Source organism: Oreochromis niloticus, unplaced genomic scaffold (assembly GCF_001858045.2).
Source record: "Oreochromis niloticus isolate F11D_XX unplaced genomic scaffold, O_niloticus_UMD_NMBU tig00000245_pilon, whole genome shotgun sequence".
Lineage (NCBI taxonomy): Eukaryota > Metazoa > Chordata > Actinopteri > Cichliformes > Cichlidae > Oreochromis > Oreochromis niloticus.
In genome coordinates this window covers 39992-51058 of record NW_020327102.1, presented here as the reverse complement: position 1 = coordinate 51058, position 11067 = coordinate 39992, and the positions used below count along the sequence as shown (strand labels likewise).

The window sequence follows — 11067 nt, the reverse complement described above, 5'->3', positions numbered from 1 at the left end:
TTGTTTTCAAAGACAATGTGCCATATTACAGTACATTAATATATTTTCAACATATTAGCAGTGTAAAGATAAAAGCAAATCACCGTTTTTCAATTTACAGAAATGTAATGTACATATTACAATCACTTACTCTTTTTGATTTAATGGTAATTTACCGTTGCCATTTTACAGTTATTAACTGTAATTTTTATGTACATTTCTTGATGAGCAGAGATCAAGTCAAGTGCAGTTCAGACACACTGTTATTAAATTCTACCTGAGCAGGTTATAGTTCACCTCAGTCACAGAAGAACAAATAACACTTGGCTCTGAGGGCTTCAGTTTTTATACACTGTCGTAGCACCGCCTTAAGCAACCATTTACATCAATACCTACATCACTAGCCCACCAGTTCTAAGAAACGTCTCTGTTTGCTGTTCAGAACCTAATGTGACACCAATGACCACAACAGCATGCAGCTGCAGGTTGTCATTCACACCTGGCTTTATGGTAAAGAGGCATATTTGCAGGCAGCTACTTGAAAATTTCTGTAAAATATTATTTTTATATAAATAAAACAAATGTGTCTAAAAAAATAGGTAAACAATCAGAATAATTACATTTTTGAAAAATACAGAAAATGCATTTGGCTTAGTTTTTGTTAACTTGGGTGTAATATGTCATGTGTTGTTGTTCAGCTGTAGTCTTCCTCCACACAACATGATCAGTGCCGCCTGCTCCAATCAGAGACGAGGTAAAATGCAGCACCTTTAAAACAATGAGATTAATGCTGCATTAAAACGAGCATTTAGCACATAGAGAGGATTAAATGGTTTGATTTGAGTTAATTATTTATAAGGCAGTTGCTACACATTAGAGCTCTGAAATGTCATATTGTTCACATTCAAACATTAAAGCTTACACTCTCACAGACTAACAAAAGAGACGTGGAATCACTTTAGTTTGTCTCCAGATGCAGTCTGTGCTTCATTCAGTAGTTTTAATTCCATAGCAAGCAAAAATGTATTTCCCCGGCAGAGACTCTACATTGCACTTAAAACAAGCTGTGAATAAAATAATCAGTGAAAATGAGTTGATTTTAAACCACAACTTTGAACCTTAACCTGCTCCTGATGGTTTTAGTTTTTTTTCTGTCAGCTGCAAAGTTTAAGAGTAAAGACAGAATATAAAAAGAGAATTCAGATATGGCTCCAGTCTGTGACAGACTGGGTCTAAAGCACAAGTTACCATGGCAATATACCCCAGTAAAAAGCAAATCACCTTTGTAGGACATAAAACCCAGAGCTAACCCTAAAGTTACCTGGTTAAGACAAAATTGTGCTTCATTTTCGTGACTATTTACATTGTAGATTCTCACTGAAGGTATCAGAACTATGAATGACACATATATGGAATGATGTAGTAAACCAAAATGTTTAAAATAACTCAAAACATGTTATATGTTAGATTCTTCAAAACAGCCACCCTTTGTTGTGATTATTGCTTTGCACACTCTTGGCATTCTCGTGAGCTTCATGAAATGGTTTTCCAAGAGTCTTGAAGGAGTTTCCAGAGGTGCTGAGCACTTGTTGACTCTATTGCTTTCAGTCTGTGGTCCATCTCATCCCAAACCATCTCAATATGGTTTAGGTCAGGTGACTGTGGAGGCCGGGCCATCTGCCACAGCACTCCATCAATCTCTTTCTTGGTCAGATACCCCTTACACAGCCTGGCGGTGTCTTTGGGGTCATTGTCCTGTTGGGAAAAAAAGACGGTGGTCCAACTAAACACAAACCGGTTGGGATGGCATGTTGCTGCAGGATGCTGTGGTAGCCATGCTATCTTTCCAGTAAGATATTTGATCAGGTCTTTTAAAACTTCCTGTTAACCAAGCAGCATTCTCAAGCTGCTGCTGCACTGTTAAGAAAATCATAACTTAATCCTCATAGCACAGTCAGAAGAAAACAAACAAACATACAGTCATGTGGAAAAGAGTGTTTTCATAGGAATCTATAGCATACTCTGAAAAACTAAGAACACTCCATGATTCAGTCATTTGTAGAGCCACCTTTTAGCAGCAATAGTGTCACCAAATTGTTTCTGTATGACTATCAGTGTTTCACAAGGACGTTCAGCTCACTCTTCTTTACATTGTTTCTTCAGATCATTGAAGTTTGTGACATTTATTTATGTATAGCTCTCTTAAGCTCCCTGCACTGAATTTTAGGTTGCGGTCTGGACTGTGACCGGGCCATTGCAACACCTTCTTGTCTTTTTCAATCATTTTGTTGCAGCTCTGCTGATGTGCTTGGGAACTTTACCCTGCTGCAGTACATCGAAACACACCTTTGACTATAGAGTACTTGGTATACAGGGGAGTTCATGGAAAACTCAATGACTGCAAGGGGCCCAGGTTCTATAGCTGCAAAACAGCTCAAATCATCACCCCTTCACCACGTGTTGACAGCTAGTATGAGGTGTTTGTGCTGGTATGCTTTGCAACTTTGCTACCAAACTTACAGCCATGCCGCCATGCTCTTTTTTAGAAAGATGAGACTTTGTCCTTGCAATCCTTCCAAACAAGCCACACTTATTCAACCATTTTCTAATTGTACTGTCATGTACTTTAACATTTAACATGGTAACTGAGGCCTGTAGAGTCTGAGATGTAGCTCCTGGATTTTTGAGCTTTTTCTGACACAGTTTCACCCTGACGTGAATTTGCTGGGAAGATTATGACATTGTGATTATGACACACAGCTGAATACTCCAGACCAGCAAACTCCCAAAACGTATGCTTTCATAGAGGTGCTCACACTTGCTGGTGAATAATTTGTGAAGTGCAGTGAAGTTGGCTAGAAGTGATAAATGGGGAACATATTACCATCTAGAGTCTACAGACAAGCTGAAGCATCCGAATCACATGATCAAGTTAAGATTACTTCGAACATTTACTGACTCTTGTTTCAATTTGGGTAAGAAGTGCAGCCTCCAAACTACATAAAAGTTTTTAAATTGTGCCGATGGAGTTATGAAAAATAATGTAGCCCATGCATTTTCCCAAATACTGTCATCAGCTTGAGTGCAGGAAGAAATAGTAAAAACTGGATTTTCTAAGGATGCGAAAAAAAAGAAAAAACAACAAAACTTTAAAATAAAACATGACTCCCTTTTCCTATTGGGAAAAAATTATATACCAGCGTGTGGCATTTGGTACACAAAGATTGCATTATAACGTATTTAGTTAGTGTGATAACATCTGGAGTTACTGCATTCGTAGAAGTTTCATCTGCTCTCAGAATAGATTCAGTTGTTCACAGTTTTGGCACACGGTGCAATACCAGGTTGCAAGGTGTTGAGTTGTGGTCATGAAAAGAACAAAGTGGTTAGCAAAACTTCTGTGATGCAGTGTCATCTGACGGTTGACAAACCCTCAGTCTAGCCACAGTGTGACAGCACACCTTCGCAGAAAGTCACGTTTTGAATATTTTCTCATGCAGTGTTTTCTGCTCTTGCTTTAATGTTCATTTACTTGACCAAGCCTCTGATGTGTAAATCAGATCCAACTTTTTTTTTTCCTTTTTTTTTCTTTCTCTTTTTTGCATTTAATCACTAGTTTTTTATTAATCTCTGCCTTCACTAAAAGCTTTGTCAAAAAGAACAGAGTGTCTGCCTCCTCCACCCAAACTGGGAGCTCCCAGGAAGCTTATGGCTGAAGGCTTTGCCATTTTACTTTTAGAGACTCAAGGAACCACAAGTATGCCCGCAGTCAGTCCAAAAGCGAAGCGCTCAGTCGGCGTGATACAATACTAATAGGGCCTTAAAATAAGACAGGTCCTGATCATCGGATGTTGTATGTAAGCAGAATAATTCAACAGGGAGCCAGTTAAGGGAAACTAACATGCATATAATCTCTCTTTCTAGTCCCTGTTAGTACTTATGGTAATAAGGAATTACAATCAGATCCAACTTAATGTCATCAGAACATATTATATAATGAAATTTGTTTTCTTTTACTAATAAGTCGAGGATGAGGATTTGGAGTAACACTGAATATAGAAGTTTTCTATCTCTGAAGGTCAGTTTCTATGTTGGATTGTAAACTCACTTTACTAGTCCTCCTTCTTCATTATTCCATCCATTTTGTGCAGTTGATCAGTACCACTGGTAGCAAAACAGCCCCAGAGCATGATCCTACCACCACCAGGCTTAACATCTGGTGCAGTGTTCTCAGATTTCAAAGGATCACCTTTGATACACCAAACATACTGTTGTCATTGTGGCCATATAGCTCAGTCATTGTCTAGTCTGCCCATAAAGCTGTCTTTCTAGAAGCAAATGGCTTTTTTGTGGTTGGGATCCTCTCAGTTCGCAGTAATGACAAATTCCCTCTGATCTAAAGCTGGTCATACACTGTGGGATTTTTGGCCCAATTTAAGATGAATTTTCAGTCTGCAACCGTTTTGGGGATCGGCCCAAGTTTAACCTTAGTCGTGTGTCATATATCGTGTAGTACACATGGACTAACGAGAAACAAGTAACACCTCCCGATCAGCAATCATATGGTTGCGGCCAGAATTTCAAACCTGTTAGAAATTCTGGTCGCCCCTCGTGAGGGTATCGCACTGTTGAAGCAGTGCCACGAGCCGATTTAACACAACCTGTCACACTGCACACGCACAAACACAGAAATGGAAATGAAAAAGACGAAGTAGCATGGCAGTGCAGTGTGTGATCTGGACACAAGCGATGGAGGCCCAACTTGTAGCACATTGGGAAGCTCATCCGAGCCTTTTCGATGTGGCCTCACAAAATTATCACGACCGCAACAACCGTAAAAAGAGTTGGATGGACATTGCTGCTCAATTGCAGCTGCTGGTCAATGTTTTTCATTAGCAAGTTTGCAAAGTTGATGGTAGTGTGCGTGTGTGTGTGTGTGTGTGTGTGTGTGTGTGTGTGTGTGTGTGTGTTAAAGATAGAGAGGGAGAGGGAGAGACAGATTTTGTGTTATAAGGTTCATGTTAGACGCACAGTGTGAGCACTCAGGTCGTATCAGAGCATCGGGCCGCATATTGTGAGACCATGGATCGTGACCTACGACCTTCTAACCCCTTCAATTCAATCATACAAGGTTGAGCAGGAGCTGAATAACATGACTGAAAAAAATCGCACAGTGTACGCAAAGCTTAAGGGGGACACTTTGGGTCTTCTTGCAGACCGTGGCCAAATGGTAACACATCCAAATAACTTGTTTTCTCTAGTCAACTGTATCCCTCTATTTTAGTTGAGATAGCTCATGTCAAACATTTAAGAGTTTAGACTGTTTACTGTGAGTTTTCCTACAATTAACACAAACACAAATATCATCTGGCTTTTAGTACCACAATATATCGTATCGTCTCCTCTGTATTGTGATACATATTGTATCGCCAGATTCTTGCCAAACACACCCCTAGCATTTACACTGCAGTCTGCCTTTGGTGGCTTTTTTGAGCAACTGTTACATTCATCAGTATAACTGACAAACAAAACAAAACAATGACTACACTAGACACTAACTGCACACTAACTATAGACTCCAAACACGCTAAATGTCACAAAACTCTTAAATGTCTCCATCTCTTCCTAAACAACCAAATGCCACATGTTGCCATATAATTTTTGATTGTTTGACAAAGTATGCTTTAACACCAATAGGGAAGGGAGGGTTTTTGAGGTTTTTTGTTCGCAAGTGGCCAGGACTGCCAAAATGAATTAATTAAATACATATTTACGACAAATTCAATTAATTAATTATTGACACATTTAATTAATTATTTCATGATGTATTTATTTATTTCATTTGGCCCTGGGGGTCAGGACTGCCAGAACCGACAGACAGAACCTGAGTGAATTAAGTCCAGTGTTTAACCACTGAGAGCTAAAACTCAGGATTTAAAGCTGTGTGCCGGTGACTGGATGTCAGCCGCTGATAAAGTGCTCTGTAGTTTTCTAGGTGTCCATCGCTCTCCGTTTAAATCCCGTTTGTCGTCTTTATCCCAGGTCAGTCACTGTGACGGAAACACAGGCTACAGCAGCCCTGAGCTCCAGAAAAAAAACTACATTTACTTAACTTGTGCAGAATAATGCGCCGACATTGCGTTATATCGAGCTGCAGCTGCCCACGTTAAACTGTGACTATCACCAGGTAACGTGGGCAAGTTTTCCCGAATAAGGAGCAGGTGTTAAACAGCTGACAGGTGAGCAGGATGTGTGCAGGTAAACTGAGGGTCTGTTGAGCTGATCGCTGGTGTTGTGAGGAAAATGTCGGCTCGTTATTTATGTTACAGAAACACAGAGACACAAGATCAGGCGGAAAGAGACGACTGTTCGGTGAAAATGAGAATCTGCAGATGCAACATGTGGAACACACAAATCTAACCGGTTAGCGTAAAAACATTTAAGCTGGAACACCGGAGCTGTGAACTCGGTACACTCTGTCAACTGACTGTTCGCTGAGCTAGCGACATCTCCGAAAACATCGGAGCACTTTTGCAAACATGTTCTATTTTGACCAGCTGACCAGACGTGAACTTTACGCCACTACATTCACACAAAAAATAAAATTAAAAATGGGTAGTACACATTTCCTGTAAAATTAAAGTAACATAATTACAAGGAACATTTTTATTATAAACTTCATGTAATATTTATTATGTGTGGTGCATTAATTAACTTCAATGACCTTTTGCTATTAAGTATTAAACCAAACATGTGTAAAACTGTGCACAGACAGTGACTCATATCTTTACATATTTGGCCGTGCAGACAAACTGCTTGAAGTTGTTTTTTTGCAGTCATGTTTGTGTAGCGCTTCATGTTGATGTATATGTGCATATATGGGCTCAAAGACACGAAGTTGACAGGAAATGTGGGTGCTAAGCTGCTGCTATGTGCGCTGAATCTATTTATAGTTAAGGTAGATGTGGAGTATAAAAAGGGCTGACTTGGAAATCGTGGTTCATTTTTACCTTTGTCCCTTGGCTTTCTTTTATGGTCCTTTTTGAGTGATCCTCAGCTCGACACAGGTCAGTCTTTAGACTTGTTATATTTTAACTTTGATTTTATGTCTCTTTGCTTTTGCATAACCTTTTACTTGAGTGTAATATAACTTCAGGTCACGATTAACTACAAATCATTTTCATCCGAGTATTAAAAATAATTGTTATATTTAAAAAGATGTTAGTTTGTCCAATTTCTCTTGAGTGTAGATGTGGTAAAATACATATTTTTATCATTTAAGTACAAGTACATGTGCTTGGGTTAAAATTAGTCTAGTAAACTTTGAGAAACTGATTCAACTTGAATAAAATAATAAATAAAATTTCTAAAATGTACTTGTTTGAATGACTCTGAGTACATTTTAAAGCCTATTTCTACAATATATTTTGGTGCAAAGCTAAACAAACCTCATTATTAATATAATAAAAAATATAAAGAAATCTAAACTTTATTTAAACTTAAATTATAATTATAATGAATATAATTTGTTATCTTGTAATCTTTCGTAACACAAGTAGAGAAAAACAAAGTTTTAAAAAAGTTCTATTTGCTGTTGTTAACATTGTAAACAGACCAACTGACCTCAACACCTAAATATTTGAAGTTTCTATTATGAGCTCCTGTAGATGTGGCAGACATGGCAGAAACAAATCAGACAGAACGATACAGTGGAAGTAAAATCTGAAGCTAGGAAATTAGAGTGCTAGTCAACTGGTTCAGGTGCAGCAGGTGGGCTGATCCTCCTAATTGCTCATAAGTATTTGGCTGCTTCACTTCGTTTGTTCCAAAAACATGTCAGCTTTTAGATGCATGTTGACTGTTTACTTTCCTAACATGGCTATTTTTCATATTTTATTTGCATGTATCACATACAGTCAACATAATTTCTGTTTAAACAAATATTCATCTTCATTCAAACTGATCTTACATGCAGCTGCTGTTCATTCACCCATTTAGTTTATTAACTTATAGCAATTAATCTGACATTTCAGAGAATTTCCTTCCCTGAAGATCTTCATTGATCCCTGCGTCAGAGAGCCGACTCCCACCAAACACTGCACTGCACAACAAATCACTCTGCTAACTGAAGAAAGAGGTAAAAGTAATACATCTTTACTAGTTGTTGTTTTGGTTCATCCAACTGGGATCATCCAGTTTGTAATATTAAATGTGTATTTTAAATGTGTTTTAATGTGTAAGCATGTTCAAATGGTAAAATGTTTCAGAAACAAACAAAAAAACCGACTACTTTACATATCAGTGTTCTTTTTTTGTCTTCAAAATAGAAATATGAAGCTCTCCATTTTCTTGCTGGTGGTGTTCTCTGTCACTGTGCTCTGTGTGGATTATGAACATGTTAAGAAGTTCAAAAATCAGCGTATCATCGAACCAGACACAAAAATATCGTCCGTTTCTTCTAGCAGATCAGCACAAGAAAGTGATAACAAACGTGTTGAAAAGTTCAAAAAACAGCATATCATCGAACCAGTCACAGAAGAGTCATGTGATGAACTAATAGGCGAGAGGAACATCACACGTAAACCAAAAAACACCTTCATCTTGAGCACTTTTGAAAAGGTTAAAGATATTTGTACAGAACAACATGTTCCAGACGAAGACGGAGGCAATATTTATAGAAGCTCTAAAGAGATGGACATTTTGTGCTGCGAACTGAAAGGTGACCCAAAAACATACAAAGGTGAAATGAAAGAGAAGCATATTGAAATTGCATGTGATGAAATCAATGGTGTTCTTGAACCTGTACACTTCCAACGCTGGTTTTGATTTGAGAGCTGCTCTGTACTCACTGTAATCTTTCTATCATTGTTTAATGATGTTGCTTTGGATTTCTTCAGATTTGAAATTCTTAAGACTTTGTAAAGTTTGCATAAATAATAATGGGAATATTATTATTAAGGAAATATGGAAGAATTGTTTGTAAGTGAATGTGGAAAAATATCACAATCACAAGAGTTATGGAAACAACTTTTGACTTTCTTGTCTCACTTGCATAAGTAAACATTACATTCTGATCTTTTTTTCTAACTGGCTGTTCATCCTGTTCTCTCAGATCACAGTCATTGCTTGTCTTTCAGCATTCAATAAATAATCAACAAAAAAAACAAGTTGCTGCTCCAGAGAATTTTTTTATACTGAAAACAAAGCTCTTGTAAAACCACAAACACTCACTGGTTTTAAAATCATTGATGAAGTAAGAAGCTACAGATTTTGTCTTAGTGCTGAGGTCAGAGTTAGTGATGGCGTTCATCTGGACTGCATTGTATTTCTATCTGCTCCATGTGTGGGAATAAGCAAAGACAACTAACAAAGAACTTTCAGTAGTAGGGCTGGGCGATATATCGAGCTTTTAAATATATCGATATATTTTTATACGAGATATGAGATGTGACAATATCGTTTACATCAATATAGTCTATGTTACGTTATAATTGTACTTGTGGAGCCGCAATTTTGCCTCTCGTTCGTCCACTTTTGTCTCTACGCAACGTTACTCACAGAGAACCCCAGTGTCTGGGGTTCTCTGTGAACCCCATTCTGTGAAATGGAGAAAGCAAGAAGAATGAGTTAAGTAAAGTTTGACTTATCTGACTGTTTTGTTTCGCATAATGCGCCTTATAATCCGGTATGCCTTATGGTCTGAAATATGGTCCTCATATTCTTAAGAATAGATGATCTGTTTAACTGTACCTTACTTTCAGTAAGTCACTAGGTGTTGCATGTAAATTAAATTCAGACTGCTGACCCATCATCCACGTGCCCCAATCAGGTAACAGTTCAAATGGCTGTTTTGTTGAGTCCCACATATTGGGCACATTTATATATGTGTCATATTCTTAATCTGTTGCAGCAGTCACGATGCTGCTTATAAATTATATTCAGACTGATGAGTCTTCACGGATGTCCCATAAGAAGTAAAGCTCCAAATGTTTATGCTGTTGTTTCTTCAGTTATTACTTATATATTTTGAAATGCAGGCATCTGATCTGTTTCTGTTATGTAGCCTAATGTAGGGGAGACCGGGGATAGTTGTAACATTTTTGACATTTCTGTCTGTAAATTGGAGCTCTTTTAAGGTAGTGGATTCAAATTTTAATGCAAAGTATTTACATGTCTCTGCTATTAAATAGTGCAGCTATTTTCTCTGCAGCACAATTACCCATTGCATGGTATGGTCTCAAACACAAAGAGTGAAATGTTACAATTAACCCCATAGTCTGGGTTAGTTGTAACATATCCTGGGGTAAAATGTAACACAATGAAATAAGGGTACTGACAAAACATTAACATGTAATCTTTTTTATTCAACACATGAATGCACTTCATGTGTTGAAGTGCATTCACATAGAGCCATTTATGTAGCTATGTGTGTGTGTGACAGAATGCAGAAATCTAGCTTTTGAACATATTCCAACCCCCCAAAAAAGACAAATGATGGAATTTTCTGCAACTGAATATTTCATTAATTTTGGTTGGTCTTCCTTGAGTTTGGCCTCATTGACTCAGTGGGCATTATAACCTACAACTCTTGCACCAACTTTTGAACATAACAATGAAGCTGAAAAAATGTAGTTGTGCACCAGCATCGCAATTCCATTACTTTTTATCATGGCTTACCTTGGTGTGGTTTGCAAAGTGCTTCAGGAAGATGAGGAAATCTGTTTCTTGCACCCATCCTGATTTATTTCCACTACCAATACTTCCTACTGGTCCATCTCTGACACAGTGGTCTGCATAATATATGTGTGGGAACACAAACAGTGGTTGTGTTGCCAATGGCATTAACTGCATATACAAAGGCGACCAGTGAACCTCTCTCTGCTGTTGTCGTTGCCCCAACTTGTTTAATATAAGTTAAAGTAATAGTGTGGTAAGTTGTAACATCTGCATTATTGTTACAACTAACCCAGACTGTTGCTGTTACAACTGACCCAGACTCCTATAGCCATGAACTAGCTAACATTACAGCCAACGGCTAAAACATTAGCACTAAAGACCTACACAGAATATATCCCCATAGACATACAA

The 11067-nt window shown here is 37.9% G+C and overlaps 1 non-coding gene across 1 annotated transcript; it reads left to right on the top strand.

Annotated features, from left to right (window-relative positions):
* The first annotated feature begins 6954 nt into the window (after positions 1–6954).
* LOC102080971 (uncharacterized) lies at positions 6955–8624 on the top strand. The gene is made up of 3 exons (XR_002060645.2): positions 6955–7046; positions 8013–8116; positions 8307–8624. It is a non-coding gene; the product is annotated as an uncharacterized LOC102080971 (transcript).
* Positions 8625–11067: the final 2443 nt, after the last annotated feature.